The sequence below is a fragment of the Molossus molossus genome, unplaced genomic scaffold (genome assembly GCF_014108415.1).
Source record: "Molossus molossus isolate mMolMol1 unplaced genomic scaffold, mMolMol1.p scaffold_m16_p_21, whole genome shotgun sequence".
NCBI lineage: Eukaryota > Metazoa > Chordata > Mammalia > Chiroptera > Molossidae > Molossus > Molossus molossus.
In genome coordinates this window covers 40,379,806-40,401,575 of record NW_023425357.1, presented here as the reverse complement: position 1 = coordinate 40,401,575, position 21,770 = coordinate 40,379,806, and positions in this window count along the sequence as shown.

Sequence of the window (21,770 nt, the reverse complement as noted above, 5' to 3'; positions counted from 1 at the left end):
AAATGAGATCATTGGGTTTTGCCTATATATTAAATTACTGTTTGCCCACAAACTACAGTTTCAAAGCTGATGTTGCACTGCAGGTGAATAAGCCTCCCTGTACTGTGTGTGGCTCATTAATTTCCAGATCATAATGAAGACCAGAGACTTACTATGTAGAAAGCAGGTCAGGTAGAAAGCTCAGAGATAAGAATGCAGGGTCTCCATGTGGTTTTGGTGATGCCTCATCTCCTCATGTAGTAGTATGCAATGAGGAACAGGAAGAAATGTCTGTGTGACCCTAGGGGTATTCGTGGCCTCCTAACCTGCAGATTCGCATGATGGAATCTGAAGATTGATAGGTCACTGTTGGACTCCATGTACTTTCAAAAAAATGTACTAACAAATGAGGCTCCCCATTGAGTTCTCAGTTACTATCTTAAACACCAGTGTGGAGTCCCCACCAAGAGTTGGTGTGTTCTATGTACTGGATCACAGCTCACATGTTTAGAAAATGTCAGTTTCTTACCTAAGTATTTAAGGTCTTTCAGAGCTGGCTTCTGGATAGAAGCTATCATGTTAAAGTGGAAATGAATCTACAAATCAAGTTATCTAGGTTTTATTTCTTCTGCCACCTAACTCTCTGTGTTCCTATTGCTAAGTTATTTAGCTATTCTAGGAGCCAGTAAGCTGTAGAGTAGCTTGAATTAGGTGTGCTGTACCATAAAATATGTACCCATATTTTTAAAATTGTGTGTTCTTTATTGATTTTAGAGAGAGAGGAAGGGAGAGGGAGAGCAAGATAGAAACATTAATGAGAGAGAACATTAACTGGTCACCTCCTGCATGCTCCCCACTGGGGATTGGGCCCACAATTAGGCTATCTGAGATGCTCTGACCAGAAATAAAACTGGCAACTTCTTAGTGCATGGGTCGATGCTCAACCACTGTGCCACACTGGCTGGGCCCAGAGCCCATATTTTTAAGCCCACCCTTTCATCTTCCACTGTAGTGAATGTTTATCAAGTTGTTCTGAACAGGTTTAAATATTTTGAAAAAGAATCACTGGTTTCCACAGAACACAATTCTTCTCTTTTACTAACTCTGTGATCTTCAGCAAACTACTCAATTTTTCTGAGCCCGTTTCCTCATCTGTAAAATATGAATAAGAGATAATAATAGCAGTTAAGTCCTAAGTTTGTTTCAAGAACTAAATGAATTATTATTTATGAAGGGCTTAGAAAAGTACTTCAATAAATATTGTTTTTTCTTCTTATTCACTGTTATTATTCCCTAGTGCTACTGGTGTCTTTAAGCAGAAAACAAGAGCAGAGCTAGTACCAGTCAACAGACATGAGTATCAATCACATTTAAGTGAATAGTTTAATAAAAGCAAAGATCATGTGTCCATCATGCTATATTAAAAATATTGCTATTTATGGTAGTAACAAAAGACAGATTTGGGCTGAGGCCAGAGCTATGACTTTTTAATGCTAGAATTATCTAGGAACTTTAAAAAATATCTGTGTCCAACCCCCATTCAAGACCAATTAAAATATGGTTATCTTACATTTTTAATGTACTCCAACACCAGTTGATTTGGAGTTAGGAATAGACCCATTTATAAAGTTGTTCTGAATTCCAAGAAGTTGTTATGTAGGGAGGGGGGATGGGACTAGAAAATGTTCTGGCCAGAGACTACATCTTTCTACCTCCGAGCAGACTTCTGCTTTCCTCCTGGTTCAGAATAAAGAAAATTCTAGTTTCCTCCATTTTCTAAAGTTGACATAAACCTTCTTCCCCTGACTTAGCTGTTCATCCTGTGTAAAGAATAATTATTTTCCACCTGATCTTAAATGTTTCTTTTGATTGGTTGGGAGATATTCAAGAAGTATATTCGGAACTATTTAAAATTTTGGTTATTAAGATCACCCTGACATTGTCAGATAAAAAACAGAAGAAAGAGTCAGTCAATGGTAGAGTGTCGACCCATGTACCAAGAGTTTGCCAGTTCAATTCCCGATCAGGGCACATGCCCAAGCTGTGGGTGAAATGCCCAGTGAGGGGCATGCAGGAGATGACCAATCAATGTTCTCTCTCATCAATGTTTCTATCTCTCCCTCTCACTTCCTCTCTCTAAAATCAATAAAGAAAAAAAAAATTTAAAAAGAAAGCAAAAAGCAAAATTTATTTAATATAGCTTTATTTTTTTAGTTTCAAGCATGATTTTACATATTTTTTTATAGGAGTGAGGACCAGGAATGTGAGTGAGCTCAAAGATGGAGACTTGCTAACTCTCCAGTCACTGAGCCATGCTCTATCCCCTCTCTGAGTAGAACCTGCTAACAAGAGTGACCCTTTTGGCCCTGGTCAGTTTGGCTCAGCAGTTAGTCAGCTTGTGGACCAAAGGGCCGCAGGTTTGATTCCTGGTGCAGGGCACATACCCCGGTTGCAGGTCAGCTCCCCACCCTGGTCGGAGTTTTGCGGGAGGCAACCAATTGATGTTGTCTCTCTCACATAGATGTTTCTCTATCCTTCCCTCCATCCCTTCCACTCTAAAAATCAATGAAAAAATATCCTTGGGTGAGTATTAACAACAACAAAAACTAAAGTGACATTTTTGGGGTGATTTGAGAGCATTTCCTTGAAGAGAGTTCTCCATGTCCCTCTGGTAGATGAGCTGGGCTAGTAACTGTGATTGTCAGTGAACAGGAGAACCATGTCAAGACTGAAGTGTTAACACAGTCTTAGCTCGTCGAGGCTGCTCTGTACATGTAGCCCTGGTCAGTCCTCAACTGCTTGTGTCCTCAACTGGTTGTGTTCACTTAAGTCATCTATTTCCCTTGGGCTTCTCTATCAGAAAGCACACAAGAAGAGAGAAACATGAGATGAAGGCTGTGGATGTTTGGGAGGAAGACAGGAAAAGAAACTTCCAGATGCATGCCTATGGGATAAATGCCAAAAAAGGAGGGAGGCACAGCTCCTTTAGAGCACCCTGGAACAACCCTAACTCGCCCGCACTTGGGACTTGTGTGAGAAGACCGTCTTGTGCTGAGCCTCACAGGGCTTGTCCCCATGACAAGGAAAGATTTCTCACAGCCTGGACAGAGGAGTGGAGAGGGAAGGAAACCAAGTGTGTCTGCAGGGCAGCAATAGTCAGGCATGACCTGAATGAGTCAGAGACTGGCTGAGATCTCATCAGGCCGTTTGTGACAGTCAAGCGCCTGCATTTCATCCTGAAAGTTATATATAAATATTTTGGGTCTTTAAGCAGGAGAATGACGTGGCTTGGTTTTCATTTTAGGGGGGAAGGTCAGCACTTCTGAGTACTACATTTAAAAGTCTCATGGGGATGTCAGACAGAAGTGATCCCTGTTGTTGGAATCCCACATCATATCACGTGAGGAAGGGATGCGAGAACTGAGGTGGGTTTTCGGCTGGAGGGTGTAAGGCCGATGGTGAACATCTGCTGCCGTTGGAAGAGGGAGGAGAATGCTTATCTGTGATTTCCTGGCACCAACAGATCTTAGTTATTGGAGACATATTTCAGTGCAACATAAAAAAATAGTACCTCTGGGTGTTTGGAGCTGTCTCAAGATGGGAAGGCTTGGCAATTGTTTCTGACTGATAAGTGCAAGTATCCAATGGGTATCTGGCTAGGTATATTTAAGTCTTTTGCAAAGACTCTTTGCCCTTGTGGATCACTTTGTTCACTATAATCAGCCACTAGAAAGTGTGCTGATGAAACAAACCAGTGAAGGTCACTAGTGCAACAACCTTCCTCGAGGGCTGAGATGGAAGTTCAGATAATGAGAATTCTTTGTACTCACTGTAGACACATTCGCTCAATTAAAAGCAAAGAACAAAGTACATGTCCTTAAAAATCTGTGGCTTTCACCTTGTAACCAAAAGGACATGATTGAAAGAGTTCTTGATTGGATCCTCCTGGCAAGGGACCTCGTATCATCTTTTCCACCTACTTTTATGATTCACAGGGCACAGACACATTTTTACAAGTGCATGGCCGAATATCTTTCTCTCATTTTTCTTTCCAAAAAACTGGCGTTAAAATATAGCTCCTGAAATGCTACATTTTAATGAAAAGGGTATTTTAAACTACAACCAAAATAATAGTTGTATGTGTGTGTTTGTGTGTATAACTATATATATATATATATATATATATATATATATATATATATATAAAATGTAAAATGTACACCTTCCATAAATCTTCTGATTTATGATATTTTAGACAAGCAATATACAAATCAAATGAGTATTTATGGTGATGCTCAGAAAAATGAGAAAGAGGATGAATTTCAAATAGCTCTTCCTTTAGTTTAATATCTTTTTCAGTGACAAACATAGGTCAGTTTGATGCCCAGCTGAACTATGATACAGAACCATTTTACTTGACATTTCACTTGACATTTTGAATTAATTTGCTTTTGCAGCCATGGAACCAGTATAAAATTACATGTTGTCGATTGAAAACTTCTAATGCACTGTACTTAGGATCTATTAAAAACTTGCCAGTATTTAAAATTTTTAACCTAAAAAAATGGCCATTTTTGTAGCTAACTGGAAAAGAGGTCTCAGTTTCAGTCTTTGCTATAGCACAGGATACTTGAGAATTCAATCCATTATTCAATTCTTAGAACGTAAATTGTTTTATCCAGTTAAATATAAACAGCAACCGAAACTGTCAGAGGTGTTGTGTGGTTTAAATGAGACACTGGGTGGGAACACACTTTGAAAAAGTCTAACTGGTTTGGAGTGCATTAGCATTCTGCAAAAGGTTGTAGAGTTTATAACCAATCATTCCCCAATGCTTAAGTGATTTCCTGGTTAGAATACACAGAGGTTTACATGTTTTTATTTCCTTCTGGATGCGACCTGACTTTTCTTTCATTTAGTCTGTTCTCAAAGCTATTCCCCTCATTCCTTGGATTTACTGTGTGGATTTCTTCTGAATTGGTAGGATATTTATACATTTCATTAACAATACATACTCCAGCTTCCTGGTTTGTTCATCCAGTAAAATGCTCAATAGAAAATGTGCCTGAGGGTTGTTCCCTTACTAGGGAACTGACATTCATTCCCTTACAATTTCCAAGAGCTTTAAGCACTTGTTTTGTTTAGGAGTCAAACAGCTATGCTGGTAAAGCTTTTGTTATTGTTCAAGCTCTTTGTCCTTTATATCTGGGTGATAGTTTACACTCGCTGGTCAGACACAACCTTCAGCACCTCTAATCTGGGTTGTGGTACAACCTCCTAGAAGTCTTTGGCGCTTCAGTTTCTTTTCCCTTCAAATCAGTTGTCCAACTTACCAGCAAAGTTTAACTTTAGTTAAAAAAAATTTTTTTTTAATTTTTACAGAGAGAGGAAGGAAGAGGGAGAGAGAGAGAGAGAAACATCAACAAGAGAGAAGCATCCATTGGCTGCCTCCTGCACACTCCCTACTGGGAATCCAGCCTGCAACCCAGGAACGTGTCCTGACTGGGAATTGAAATGGTGACTTCCTGGTCTATGGAATGACGCTCAACCACTGAGCCACACTGCCTGGGCAGAACTTAACTTCTTATTATGAGGAATATTGCATGATTCCTCAGTGTTCCAAGGCTTAAACTCTCACCTTACAAATCATTATATGGGATCATCTTAAAATATAAGTGGAGACAATACCTCTTGTTTCTCTTCTCCCTTCTCTTGAATCCAACCTACTAAATTCTTTAATATTCTCCAAATCCTCTACCACAAGGTTCTCTTCTCGCTGACCATTCACAGCCTGGTCCTCTACCTAGAAAGACTTTTTCACCTTTGACAAGCACAGTCATCTTTAGAGGACAGCTCAAATGCCACTTCTCTTAAGTTCTCTCCTCCTCCTTGAGGCAGGCAGTTCACCACTTACTCCTCTCTGTCTCCCCTAGAACTGCACTCAGGCTTTCTGTTGTAATTATACTTTTACTTCCCTGTCTTTGTTTCTTCAATCTGTGACCTTTTATACAGCAGGGATTCCTACTTACCCGTCTTTGCTTCCCCAGGGCCTAGATACTCATTTGACTTTTTTTTTTAATTTTAAAAATAAATAAATGGTAAGTTTCCCCTTTTTCTATAGATACCGCTAGTGCTGCCTAAATAGTTCAAAATGAATATTTCTGGTTACTCAGTAAATGTTTAAAATATCTGAAGGTCCCAGAGAAAAAAATGACTTTTTCGAAAGAAAAGGAATTTCAAGTATATGATGTCCTGTACTCTGGCCACGTGTGAAGGTGTATGCATGGGCTTGCTTTCAAAAGAGCTAATAATGGCTCTGACCAGTGTGGGTCTGTAGTTAGAGCATTGGCCCAAGGACCTAAGGGACTCAGGTTTGATTCCCAGTCAAGGGCACATACCTGAGTTGCAGGTTTGATCCCTTGACATGGATGGGGTCAACCAGGAGGCAACCAGTCAATGTGCCTCTCTCCCATCAGTGTTTCTCTCTCTCTCTCTGTCTCTTTTGCCCCCCACTTCCTCCTTCCCAACTTGTCTAAAAATCAATGGAAAATTATCCTCAGGGGAAGATTAACATAAAATAAAAATAAATTTAAAATAAATAAATAAAAAGCTGTTAATAGAGAGCATGGGCTGCTCTGTATCTGAGAACAGCCTCTGGCATTTGAGCTGACCATTGGCTTAATGAGATGCTGTAGATGGTCAGTGCCATTCAGTTAATAACGGCCCCAGCGTATTCAGGCCACAGAGGGTGACTGTCTACCTGTGTTCTCCCTCAGGAAGAGCACATCTGCATTAGTTGGTCTATTGCATAGTATTTTATTTTAAGGGGTTATGTAGAGCTACCTACAACTGGCCCATAAGTGAGAGACCAGAAGTTAAGGGGTAGATATGAATGACATCATTAACGTAATGGTTAAACAGGTTGCAATAATTAGATGAGAGTGAGGAATAAAAGAGTTTCCATCCATTCATACTGGGACCCACATACCAATAAATTGACATGTGAATGAGCAAGGAGACAAGGTCCTGTTTTGTCAGAAGGGAGCAGCATTCATCCAGAGAGGGTGGTTACTACGGCGCAGCAGGTGGTTAATTCAATCAGCAAATAAGCAAGTGAAACTGCCAGAGAAATCGGTTTCCTGGCCCTCTCTGAAGGAGACGAAGAATAACATTCGGAGGTTTTATGAAAAGGATTGGACTAAATGTTTTTCAAACATTATTACGAATCACCTGAGATCATGGTTACATGCAGATTCTTATTCAGGAAATCTGCAGTGGGTCCCGAGAGTCTTCATTTCTCACATGTTTTTGGGTGATTTTGATAATGCTTGTTCAGTGGTCCACCCTCTCAATGGTAATCGCTGGATAATATAAAAAAGTGAAAGTATATCATAATCACTAGGAGCATATTCAAGAATCAAAAAAGCAGCCATGATTTTGAATTTCAGTCTGACATGCATTTGGGAAACTTGCATCTCCTGCCTGGGCCTCACTCTCCTCATCGGCAAAGTGTCTGGGATGCTATGGCTTCTTCATGTTGACTCTGCCTAGACAAAACGAGGATGTGTGCATAGAGCATGGATGCAGTGCAGCACATGGTGAGTCCTACATAATGTTAGTGATTACATTTTAGCTTTACCACTATTGTTCCTTCCATTTGAGGATTGTATTATTCTGATTTATTTTCAAATGTGTCAGAATAGTAAATTGCCTCAAAGTGCAATGTGAAAATCAATGAAGGTACATTTTATAATTCTGATAATGTAACTTTAATGAAACTCCAGTCATCCTCAGACCAACGCAAACTTGTCCTTCTGGTGAACAACTGTTCATCCTTCAAGATTTAACTGAAACACCACTCTTCTCTGCCTTCTCAATTACTGTGGAGACGATTATCACTTGAATTTTTAATCTCTCTATTATACTTACTGCAGGCATCTCTTAAATCATCCACCATGAAGTTATAAAAACAACTGCTTGACCATAATGGGGATCTCTTGAATTCAGAGACTATGTCTTACCCATGGTGTATTCCCAACATCTATATGTGGTATGTATCATGGTTTATAATAGATACTTTAGCACAATCAATGAGTGGAAAACACAGAGGAATAGTCAAATTGACTCATGAATGGGGAAAGTCAGTCCTTGATGTTCACATTTTCTTTCAAAAACTTCCTGCCCTGTTTTTCATTTCTCTATTTCATTGGGGTGGAGTTTTACCCCTAACTACTATGATGAGAATCTCTATTAAGATGTTTTTGACAAAAATATTTGATACTTGTCTTCTCTTGGAAGTCTTTGTATTTTAACCAAGGTTTATGGGATATGTGTGGATACATACAAAGATGTATATCACTGTGTGAGGACAAACTAGGGACAGACGGATGGGATGGATAATTTGGGAAAAGATCAGGTCATTTCAGTGCTCTCCAAATGATGAATATTCAGCTCAGTTTGATTATGAAGTCAGAATCGCTCCACTGAGTGGATGAAGTATGTCTGAAGTTGCTGCCAGAAAAGGAAGTGTCCTCCCATTAAACCCAGAGCAAAGCCACGACTAGTTTCTTCTATCTTAATTTTTACTCTGGAATTGATGTAGAGGTTTGATTATGAAGTCAGCTCTACATCAATTCCAGAGTAAAAATTAAGATAGAAGAAACTAGTCGTGGCTTTGCTCGTGTTTAATGGGAGGACACTTCCTTTTCTGGCAGCAACTTCAGACATACTTCATCCACTCAGTGGAGCGATTCTCACAGAGAGTGAGCATCCTTTGAGAAAATCTAAATGGCGGGGAAGTTAGATCCTCCAGTTTCAAAGGGATTTTAGAGGTCCCCTTCCCATCTCTCTGTCTTTGGAGACAATAGTGTCCTTAAAACATTGGGCAGTCGGAACCATGTTTATATCATCCTTGTTGACTGAACAATTTTGGTTCACAACTGTTTTTGTACAAAACCTCATTAAAAAAAATTTTTTTTTGCCCTAGCCAGTTTGGCTCAGTGGTTGGAGCGTCAGTCCATGGTCCAGAGCGACATGGTCCCACTAAGGGCATGTACCTCGGTTGTGGTTTGTACCTGGCCATGGTTGGGGTCGTGTGGGTGGCAGCCAGTCGATGCGTCTCTCTCACATCAATATTTCTTTCTCTCTCTTCCTCCCTCTCTCCCTCCTGCTCTATCTGAAGACAAATGCAAAAGTGTCCTCAGGTGAGGATAAAAAAATAAATAAATAAAAGAAATTTTTTTCTGTATTGATTTCAGAGAGAGAGGAAGGGAGAGGGAGAGAGATAGAAACATCGATGAGAGAGAACATAGACTGGCCACCTCCTGCATGCTCCCACTGAGGATTTGGCCCACAACCTGGGCAGGTGCCCTCAGGAATAAAACCAGCAACCTCTTGGTGCCCCACCACTGAGCCACACTGGCCAGGCTTGTGCAAAACCTCTTAAATCATACAAAAAAAGAAGAAGAAGAAGAAGAAGCTTGGTACCACCTTGTCTTTCTGTTAATGGCAGCTATTAGAATTGCACACAGACTGGGAAGATCAGTCTTACCAGATAAACTAACAACTGTAGGAATCTTTTTTTTTGCTTTTGTAATGTTGATGATGGTGATAACACTAATTATAGCAGTTACTATTTATTAGGCACTTATCAGGCACTGTGCTAACTTTTTAAGTACATTCCCATTTTGGTTCACTTTTCATCTTTACCAAACATGTGAGAAGTAGGTGATGTTGTTCCATTTTGGACAACCAAAGGTTGTCTTGGAGTGGTTAACCACGTCAGACCTCCGCACCACAAAGCTACATGGCTCCTGCCACAGAAGCTCTGGGAGAGTCATTTGCAAAATGGCAGCATCTTTGAGCAATGTCCTTGAAGTCATACAAAGACACATGTAAATGATAAACTTTCCAGATAAGTTGATGGTCTCTTTGAACTGTAAATATTGACAGCAACAGTGGTTTTTTTTTTCTCACCTCTTAGGCAAATGCTTTAGAGGTGGGCTCAGCAGATACCCTTGCATGTCCCTGTCTGAAGCTGCTCATAGAGGTTTATTCTCAGTGGTGGCCACTAAATTCTTTAACTAGCCTGCCTGCCTGTCGTTACAGCTCTCCCATGTTCTGTAGGCGGAGACTGTGGGACATAGAAGGCTGGATAGAACATTAGCCCTAGTATGAGGCAGTTGGGGTCAGAATTGCCCAGCCCTGGGACCTGCAGTGACCATCTCTGGTATGGCTTTACTGAATGCTGCTCTTTAGCTCCCCCTTTTCCTTGAGTTCAGAGGCCTCAAACTTGTGGGTGCCTTTGTTTTGTTTTTTATGTTCAGTACAGCTGAGCCCACTGGGAAGGTCTGGCAGGCCCATTGCCCAAGTTTGAAACTGAAATTGGATGGCCTGACTTCTTATTTAAGTGGCACTTTTACCCCCATTTTTTTCTTCTTTTAGAAAAATCAATAAATGGTTTATGATGCCTTTCAAAGAGATTGAATGAGGAGAAATCGTGTTTAGCCTTATTAGTATGGCAATTAAATATCCTGGGTTTTCAGATCCAGTTTCAAATATTCTATCTTGTCCCCAAATTGTATATTAGGTCATATTTCCTGACTTTAGACTCAGGGGATATGCTTTCCTCTGCTAGAATAATACAAAGGGAGGCCGTTTTGAACATCAATTATGGCCAGGCACTTAGAATTGAAGAGATGAGTGTGTGTGTGTGTATCTGTGTCTGTATATGCTCATGTATGTATATATGCATGCATGTATGTATGCATGCATACATATCTCTCCATCCCTATTTATACCTATATAAAGCCAAGTTTTGTCCTTATCACGTTCCCATTACAAATTGGAGAAATGGATGCTTCCACCTTTCTCAAAGTCTACTCTTCTCAGTAGCTGGAATGAGATTCCAACCTTGCAGTATAGCTTTACAGCCTACAGCCTACAGTCATTATTATCACTTTCCCTCCATCCTCAAACTTATTTTTAAATACAAATTTTCTTTCTTTACCTAGGCATATTCCCACTGAGAATATACCCCAGGTTACTGATCCTCTGACCACAGACGCCAGGTAAAGGGGTCACTTACCTTATCCACAGCCTTCTACTTGTCCAGTCTCCTGCCCCTCCAGTTCTTTCCTAATCCTTTCAATTCTTGCTCCTGGGAGATGTGAAATCAAACAAAAGACACCTGAGTATCTGTCTAAAGAGCCCTGATTGATTGCCATGCAGTAATTACTTAGAAGGTTGAGGAGTGGGTGTGAGAATGGGGATGATCACACATCAGTTTAAAAGAGATTTGTTTCTCTTTTTGCGGCTCCCCTGTCATTTGCAAGTGTCTGTTGGTTTCCTCTCAGCCTGTTTGTGATTGAGAACCTGCTGACACTTGGTGGTGCCTGCATTTCCACAGGTAATTTAGCTGTGGATCCAGAGGAAAATCACCTGCATTTATAACAACAGGCTGTCCATAAATAACCTTTTAAAAAACCTGTAACAATCGTTAGGACAAATGTAAGGTGAAATTTTCTAGTGAAAACATAATTGATGAAATAATATTTTGTTTTATATTTGCTATGTGTTTCAATATCAGGTTTTCACCTACCTTGCAGCTTCTCTTAAACACATTAGGGAAACCATCCAATGATGTATTTAAAAACAAAAAAGGTAAGCAAAGCATTTAGGTAATTTATTTGGGTAAATTCAGAGATCATCATTAAAACCTTTACATATGTCACAGAGGGAAGAGTTAAAATTAAATTGTTCTCATGAAAATAACCTACACATGTTCACAAAATTCAAAATTGTAAGAGTGACCTCTAGTGACTATGTAACTGCTTAAATCTTTACTAAAACTCAAAATAGTGTGAAGTGTGAACATGTAGAGAAAAAAAGAGGGCACACTTTCTTTATCATAAAGAAACAATTATTTGTTTTGAATTCAGTAGTTGTACTTTCAAAATAATATAATTATATGGCAAAACATTGATATCTTTCCTGTAAAAAAAATATATATGCATATATATACACATTTTTCTATTATATATATATTTACATATATATAAATACACACACACACACACACACACACACACATTTTTCTATTCATTCTTTAGTTCAAACCAATGAGCCTGTATCATGAACCTACTGGACACAGTCCTGAGAAGTTCCTGGATGGAGAGATAAATGTTTCCTTATGTTTCTCACGATACTCACAAACTCATGAGAAAAAAGATAAGCAAACCACAGCACTGCAGGGCATTGAGGGCAGGGGCATTAGTGACAGCAGATGGAAATGGCGATGCCTCCAAGGATAGAACTACTACGTAAGGGCTCCACCGCCATCTCTGAGGAGGGCGGGCCAGAGTAAGATCTCACCAATGGGGAGACAGAGGGAGCAGCCCTACCTGGGCACAGACACATGAAGGCCACATGGATCTGTGTAAGAACCACAACTATTTTGGCAGGAGTGTAGCATATAGAGCTACCAAGATATGTAAAATGGCTTGAGACATAGGGCTGTGTACCATTCTGATGCATTCTGATGAAGGCATGGAGATAAACTTAAGCAAGAAAGAAATTTCAATAGGTTTGTATTTTGGAAGAATTATCTGGCTTCAGAGAGGGACTTAGTCTTGAGGAGATCAAGACGAATTACAAAAAGACCAAATAGGTGGCTCCTAGCATCTTCAATATGGGAAATGTTATGAGTCTTATCTCTTGAGCTAGATCACAGATATCTGGACAGATCATTTATTCTTTGTTCAAATTTGTATTACTAGTAGACATAGTATGTACAAATGCATAATACATTTCAATTGCATTAATGTTGGTGTTGTGTAAAAGTATGATAGCATATATATATATATATATATACACACACCCACACACACACACATACACATATATATGTAAAACATGTCTGTAAATTACAAACACACTAACACAAATACTATAATGCTATTTAATAATGAAAAGATATATATTTTGGTTATATATATATATAAACATTCACTCAGATACACTAACTATATGAACCATAACATGACATTTTATTTTAGAATCAAACCTTTTAAATATTCATTTCATGGATATTTTTAAATGAACTGGAATGTAGCTGAAGAAAGTGTTGTGTTCCTAGGTTTTCCAGATTCCGGGTCAGAAATTCAAGTATGGAACTGCAACCCTTATGTTGATGATTGAATCTTCACCTTTCTGATACATGAAACACTTAGTTTATCTTCTCACTTCCTGTCTTAGTCCACACGGTCTGCCATGACAAAATACCTAAGACTTGGTAGCTTAAACCACAGAAAATTATTTTCTCAGGCTTCTGGAGGCTGGAAGTCCATTTGAAGGTATTGAAAAGCTTGGTTTCTGCTGAGGTCTCTCTCTGCTGTGCAGACATCCACCTTCTCATTGTGTCCTCACATGTTTTCTTCTCTGTTCATATGCCTCCCTGGTGTCTTTACTTCTCCTCATAAAAACACCAGTCTATCTGATTAGGGCCCTGCCCTTATGCATACGATTAAATTCCAAATACAGAACCCTCAGGGACTAGGGCTTCAACATGTGAATTTGGGGGTGGGGACACAATTTAGTCTATAACACTGCCATAGTTTTTCTGATTAGAAATAAAATAGCAAGAAAATGCTTCTTCCAAACTCATACTTTGTGGAAATATTTGATCACAAGCCCAAATATATTTTTAGGTAACAGGGACTAACTGTAGTGGAGGCTGTGGCGTGCTGCCCAGAAGCCCTCTTCTGAACTGAGACACTCATTCCTTCAGCTGCTGGGAGCATTACTTGCTGACAGTATAAAGTTGAGTCCCCATCCAAAATTCCCCAAAGCCAAATGCAATTGCCTTGCCCAAAGTCATATCCCTTGCTTCGTAGCAGTTCCCATCCAAAGACAAGTCAATATAGGATTCTAACATCCCTAATATTCAACATAGATGGGAACACTAAAGAGACATCCAAAGTGCAGATCGCCCCATGTTGATGACTTAATCCTTTGTTGCGACTACATCATCACCTGCTCCTTTGCAGTGTCTATTACTTCCTACCATCTATTGTAGTTATTTGGCTTCTATTGCTATATTGCTTACCAAACAGAAAAATGAGAAGTTGAGAGAGGGAAACTGTGTCTATCCCCACTATAAGTCAAGAAAGTGTGAAGGGGGGGGGGCAAAATGTGGATGGAAACTTTTCAAAACATGAACATTTGGGTGCACCTTGAGATTTGGAGCTTTCTCTATGTTGATCAGGAAACACAGGTTGTTTTTTGTTTTGTTTTGTTGTTGTTGTTGTTGTTTAATTTTTCTTTATTGATTTTTTGAGAGAGGAAGGGAGAGAGAGAGAGAGATAGAAACATTGATGAGAGAGAACATCAATTGGCCGCCTCCTGCATGTCCCCCACTGGGGATTGTGCCAAAAACCTGGGCATGTGCCCTGACAAGGAATCAAACCAGCAACTTCTTCATGCATGGGTCGATGCTCAGCCACTGAGCCACACCAGGAGGGCAGAAAACACTGGTTTTATTGTGATATTCCCTACTGTGTCTAAGAACAGGTTCACTTCATGTTCTAGTTAACTTCTAATGGCTTTAGACTTGCATCCCTCCTCCTTGTCTTACATTTCAAATGGTGGAATTTTAAGCCTCAGAATAGAAGGGTAGAAGTGGCCATGAACTCTTTCAAATAATCTGTTCTCAGAGCTAGTAAACCCTGCCTACCTCTCTTCTGACAATCCCAGAGATGAAGGGTGCTGTAGTTTGACAGCAGTCTGCCTGATCCCATGCTCTTAAACCTAACAGGTCCATCTCTGTGTGAAGTGGCAGGAAAGAGGCCAATACAAACTTGACACGAGGAGTGCCAAATCCTCGCAGTGTCCCTGTATTGCTCACACCCTCACCCAGTTATGATCCATTTGCATGTCTGATATTTCTTTCTCATTCTCAGAACTGGCCTGCCATGACATTTGGGCAGTAGAATTCAGATCCTGTGTCTTAAATGCTCAGTTTTCTGTAGGACATAGTTAGAACTCGGACTTTCAATGCCTTTTATATTTGAGACAATGAGTTGTTTTCAACAAATATGAACAATGGCCTTTGATCAGTTTGCTCCCATCTTAATTTGGGTTTCCGAAAACAGGTACTGGTATGGAGATCTGTATGCAGGACTTTCATTGGTGTGTTCTCTTCAATATTGTCCTAAATTGTGGGGAGGTGGCTTTCATGCTCCTGCATTAAAAAGCCATTTGAGCTCTGGCCAGTTTTCCTCAGTGGTTAGAGCGTCACCCTGCAGACCAAGTAGTTGTGGGTTTGATTCCAGTCAAGGCACGTACCTCAGTTGTGGTTTGTCCCCGGCCCTGGTTGGTGGGTCATGTGGGAGGCAACCAGTCGATGTGTCTCTCTCACGTCAGTGTTTCTCTCTCTCTTCCTCCCACTCTATCTGAATAAAAATAGGAAAACATCCTCGGTGAGGATTTAAAAAAAAGTCATTTGATGCAGGCTACCCCGTGGGAAGAGGATGTGATCTTGACAAGATAACTGTCTTTATCTCAAGATGCTTGACAGCTGAGGGCTATCAGCTGACAGCAGTCCCAGCAGCTGAGAGAGGAGCCCCTTGGTCTTCAAGGAGATCTGACAGTGTTCCACATGGGCCAATAGAGTTGGTAATGTCCCGGGTCCTGCCCATAGGAAAAAAGTCTTACTATCTTATCATATGCAAATAAATCATAAGGAACTATTCAGTCTAGTGACCTCAAAGATAAGATAGTGCTCTCAGAGTGTGATCCTAGAAGCACCACCACTATGGGGAACATTTAAAATGTCCCCTCTCAGAAATACTGAATAAGAATCTATGAGAATGGGGGTCAAGGATATCTTATTAATTAGTACCTTCCCCAAACCAGGTGAAACAGATTCTCCTAAATGTTATGGAAGAGGCTGCCAGGTAAGGGGAGTGGGTCCTCTCCAGGTCCTAAGTCAAATCCATCTTTACTCATAGTTTTGTGTATGTGTTCTTAATAAATAATAATAATTCATTTTGATAATGTGACACACAGTAATTAAAAAGCATGTGGTATTTTAAATCCAATTTAAATGGGAAATTTTTATATTTTGAAGATTTGACGTATTTTGTTGTTGTTAAACTAGATTTTGAATGAGTATTGAAAAATCTTTAAAAGCAGAGTAAATCCATTGGAGTATAAGGCATTTAGCAATTTAAGTATCTGGGAGCAGCCTCAGATATCCAAAGTCATTTGAAAGGCTTGAGACAAATGGGAATTTGATTGAATGGCAGACAAGAGAGAATAGCCAGCTAGCGCCAGCCAGCAGTGGTGCCCCAAGATCTACCTCGCAGAATGGTTTGCTGCCTGGGGACTGTGAGAGGTGATGTAAATGTTGTCCTTTCAGATAGGCTATGATTTCTTTAATCCTCATAATAAATCATCTTTATGATCATGAACAAATTTGCTCTATAGCTCCCACGAATTTACACACCAACTCAGTGCTGATGACTCCAGCCAGGGCTCAGGATTTCATATATCCATTCTTAACATCTTTGCTAAGCTCCAGATTTATTGATTCAAATATGTATTTGCAATCTTCAGTTAGATGTTATATAAACACCCGAACATGAACATGACCAAAAGCAAACCTTTTCTTCTCTGTTCCCAAATCCCAAACCTGTTTTCTTGTTGGTCTCCCCCATTTCAGTAAATGATGTTAGGATATAAGAATTATTCAAGATAGCCCTGGCTGGTTTGGTTAAGCGGTTAGAGCGTCGGCCTGTGGTCCTGAGAGACCTGGGTTCGGTTCCCACTAAGGGCGCATACCTCGGTTGCAGTTTGTCCCCGGCCCTGGTCGGTTGTGCGGGTGTCAGCCACTCGATGTGTTCCTTTCACATCGATGTTTCTCTCTCTCTCTCTGTTCCTCTCTCTCCCTCCCACTCTACCTGAACAAAAAAAATGGAAAAATGTCCTCGGGTGAGGATAAAAAATAAAATAAATAAAGAATTATTCAAGATAGAAAGTTGGAAATCAGCTTTGATGCATTGCTACTTCAAATTTTCTTATACCTAAAATAGGGTAATTGCCTTCAACTAGTCTCTGACTCTTCTCTCCCTGCCACCCCCATATGTCCTCCACACAGCAGCTAGTGCCCTTTTTAAAAAGCTTCAAGGGAAAAATGCAAAGAGAAGGATGGTGGAGGGCAGGACCAGAGGGAGGGTGAGTGGACGTGAAGGTGGACAACCAAACCCAAGCAGTGAAAAGACTCAGAGCAGAAAGTTCCTGTGCTGTGGAGGGAGCAGCTGACTACCACGGTAAGCAGCCCTTCAGGGCCTTTCTTCCTGAGCCGTGGGGAGGTCCACCATTTTGGAAGATTCCAGGTCTTCCCAGGGAGGAGGCAGTGGGAGCAGCTAGGGCCCGAAATCCTGAGCCCACCAGCACACCTGGCACCCTCGGACCAGTGCAAACTCTGTGTCAACGCAGACCAGTGCATAGTAGTGGAGCTCCCAAGGTGCTGGTCACGGAAGCCCCAGACAGCCCAGAGCCCAGGACCATCCCCCATAGTAGCAGCCCAATCAGAGTCCAGATATATCCCCAGCAACAGAGGCTGTGGAGCAGACATCCATCAGGCAACAGAAGCACAGACCAGAAGCTGAGAACCATCCCCCAAAACTACAGCAAAGACTGAGCAGGAGCTGAGCCCCACAGGGTATCAGCACTCCCCAGCCACCAGCGACAGGACCTGGGACTCCACAGAGGCCTATGCAGTCCAGTAGCCCACAAGAGCAGTGGGAAGCCAGAGCACGAAAGAGACTGGTGCGATCCAGCTGCCCACCCGTGGGAACTGCAGGGTGCGGGGGCACCAGAAAGGCCAGTGCAACCCAGCTGCACACAAGATAGGCATAAAAGATGTGAAAATTGAGGCGGAGTGAATAGTAGCTACACAGACAATCTCCCAGAACCAACGGGGAATTACAACTAAAACAAAGACAAATCCTCAAAAAAAAGCAACAGAGAAGCAGCAGGACAGGACCATATAACCAGGGACACTGGTAGGATCTGCGGAGGCGTGAGAGGGTGGCAGGCTGGTAGCTCACAGACAGCAGCAGTCTTAGCTGTGAGCAGCGCCCTTGGGGGATAAAGACCAAGCCTGCTCCACAGCACAGAGAGCCAGGACAGAGCACTAAAATAGCCACAGCCACTAACCTGGGGGCTACCGCAGAGGGAGGGCAGACTGGGCTGGCACTCTGTAGGGACAACTGGGATTTGAAGGGCACTCAAAGTTTTTGCTGAGTTGCTGCCACAAAGGACGGTGGCCAGTGTACTCCTCCCCAGAGCTGTGGGAAAAGCAGCAGCCCCCCACCTCAGATATTCAGCCTTTCCCAGGTGAGGCAAGAAATGCAAATTGAGGCACATTTACAACCAGCATCTATCCCACCCTGTGGAAATCCTCTTATGGAGAACACCAGGGCTACATTCCAAGGCACTGAGTAACTGACACTACTAGCCACCAGGAAAAAGCTAGAGGATAACTGAACCTTTCCTGGGCTTGCAAATCTACACAGGAAAGAAACATGACAGTGGTGTTTACCGTGGACCCACACAGGCTCATCCAAACCCAGTAGAGGGAGCCACAAACAGCAGAACAACAACACCCACAGGGATAATTTGGCAGGCTCCAAAACCCACTTAAATAGCCAAAATGATAAAACAAAGAAACAAATCCCAAGTGAAAGAACAAGAGAACTCTATTGAAGATGAGATAAATGAAATGCAGCTAAGCAAATTATCAGAGGTAGAGTTCAGAGCCATGATCTTGAGGAAGTTCAACAGCATGAGTAAGAACATCAGTACCATGAGTAAAAATATAGAAACACTGAAAACCAACCAAGTGTAAATAAAGAATGACAAAGCAGAAATTAAGAACACATTGGAAGGAATAACCAACAGAGTAGAGGAAGCTGAGCACCAGATCAGTGAATTAGAATATAAGGTAGAAAGTTGGCTAAATACCATGTTATTGAACAATGAATGGGTTACCATGGAGACAAGGAAGAAATCGTCCTAGAAACCAATGAAAATGAACACACAACAACACAAAATCTATGCGATGCAGTGAAAGCAGTTCTGAGAGGGAAGTTCATAGCACTACAGGCCTACTTCCAGAAGCAAGAAAATTTCTAATAAACTATCTAACTTCACAAGTTAAAGAACTAGAAAGCAAACAGAAAGAAAACCCCAGAGCAAGTAGAAGGAAGGAAATAGTAAAGATCACAGCAGAAATAAATGATTTGGAGACCAAAAAAACAATTCAAAGGATCAATAAAACAAAGAGCTGGTTCTTTGAAAAGATAAACAAGATTGATGGACTCTCAGCTAGACTCATCAAGAAACAAAGAGAGAGAACCTACATACACAAAAAATTGAAACTAGACCATCAACTTACACCATACACAAGAATAAACTCAAAATGGATAAAATACTTAAATATGACTCATGAATCCATACAAATCCTAGAAGAAAATGTAGGCAACAAAATCTCAGACATCATACGCAGGAGAATTTTCACTGATACATCACCTAAGGCAACAAAAACAAGGGAGAAAATGAACACATGGGACTACATCAAACTCAAAACCTTTTGCACAGCAAAAGATACAATCATCAAAATGGAAAGGTAACCCACTATATGGGAAAGCATAATTGCCAATGATATATCAGATACAGGATTAATTTCCAATTTATAGAGTGCTCATACAACTCAACAAAAAGAAGACAAAAAACCCAATTAAAAAATGGGCATAAGAATTAAATAGACACCTCTCCAAACAGGTTTACAAATGGCTAAGAAACATATGAAGAAATGCTCAACATCACTAATCATCAGAGAGATGCAGAAATTAAAACAACAATGAGGTATCACCTCACACCTGTCAGAATGGCCACCATCAACAAATCATCAAACAACAAGTGTTGGCGAGGGTGTGGAGAAAGGGGGACTCTAGTACAACACTCCTGGTGGGAATGCAGACTGGGCAGCCACTAAGGAAAACAATATGGTGTTACCTTAAAAAAATTAAAAATTGAACTGCCATTTGACCCAGTGATCCCACTTCTAGGAATATACCCTAAGAAGCCTGAAACACCAATCTGAAAGAATATACGTACCCCCATGTTCGTAGCAGCACTATTTACAATAGCTAAGATCCATAAACAGCCCAAGTGTCCATCAGTAGACGAATGGATCAAAAGCTGTAGTACATATACATAATGGAGTACTAATCAGCTTTAGGTAAGAAACATCTCTTATCCTTTGAGATGACATGTAGTATCCTAAGCAAAATAAGCCAAACAGAGAAAGATAAGTATTATATGATCTCACTTATCTGTGGAATATAATGAACATAACAGTCTGAAGAATGGCGTAGTCCCAGAGATGTTGAAGTGAGGTTCAGACTGACAATTCCCAGAAGAGGGGGTAGTGGGAAAGAGATAAACCACAGAACTTATATGAATGTATGTATGAACAATGAACATGGACAATCAAGCTTGGGACAGGGCGGGGAGGGATGGGTAGGGGGGAATTAGTGAGGAAAATAGGAGATACATCTCTAACAAAAATAAACAAATTAAACGCCCTGTCCAGTTTGCATCTGCAGTTAGAGCTTTGGCCTGCACTCCAGAGACACCTGGGTTCGGTTCCAACTAAGGGCACGTACCTCGGTTGCAGTTTGTCTCCAGCCCTGGTTGGTCATGCGGGTGGCAGCCACTCGATGTGTCCCTTTCACATTGATGTTTCTTTCTTTCTTCCTCTCACTCTATCTGAACAAAAAAATGGAAAAATGTCCTTAGATGAGGATAAAATATTAATCAATCAATCAATCAATTAATAAAAACGATCAAGGGCTTTCCATCATATTATAAACATTTTATAACATAGCAATGCCTACATTGCCTGCAAGTCCCAACTTGGTGGAATTCATCTTGAATGTATCTTTATCCTCCAAATTTTTTTTGTTTTTCATTTGTTCATTCAAGGCACACTGGCATTCTTTTTAATTCTAGAAAAATAAAAAGAAACAAAATAAGAAACAAACAAAAAGTGAATTCTCTTCCTGGGAACTCTTTTTTTTTTCCTGGAATGTTGTACCTCCAGATCTTCTCCAGAAGGGAGGCTTGTTATTACTCATATAACTGTCCAACTGTTACTTTTCAGGAAGAAATTCCCTGACCACTCAATGTAACTTGGTCTTATAACTCATCCTCTCCACTCTTCTTCACACATCACCTTATCCCTTTGTTATATTTACCACAGTACTATTTATTATTGTTCATTAATGTATTAGTATTATTCTTCTCCTATTATAATGCAAACTCTACAGAGCAAGTATTTTGCTTAACTTATTAGCCACTGTGTTTTCAGCTTTAAGAATAGTGTTTTGCCTATTGTAGATACTCAACAAATATTTTTGAGTCAATGAATAAATACCAATCATGACAATAACAAGTGATAACACTTATTAGGCATTTAATATGTACCAGTTATGAACAATTTAAGTGCACTACTTGACCCCATTCTTACATAACTTTATGAGATATCACTATGCTAAAGAGAAATTTACAATGTTAAGAAATTATAGTTTTATCTTATATTATTTAATATAACTTTATGTGTAATTCTATTTACTTATAATATAATTAAGGATATAGGGGGTCACTAATTATTTTTTGAAATTTTACATTATTTCATGGAATGCACTAAAGTAGTAATTGTTCAT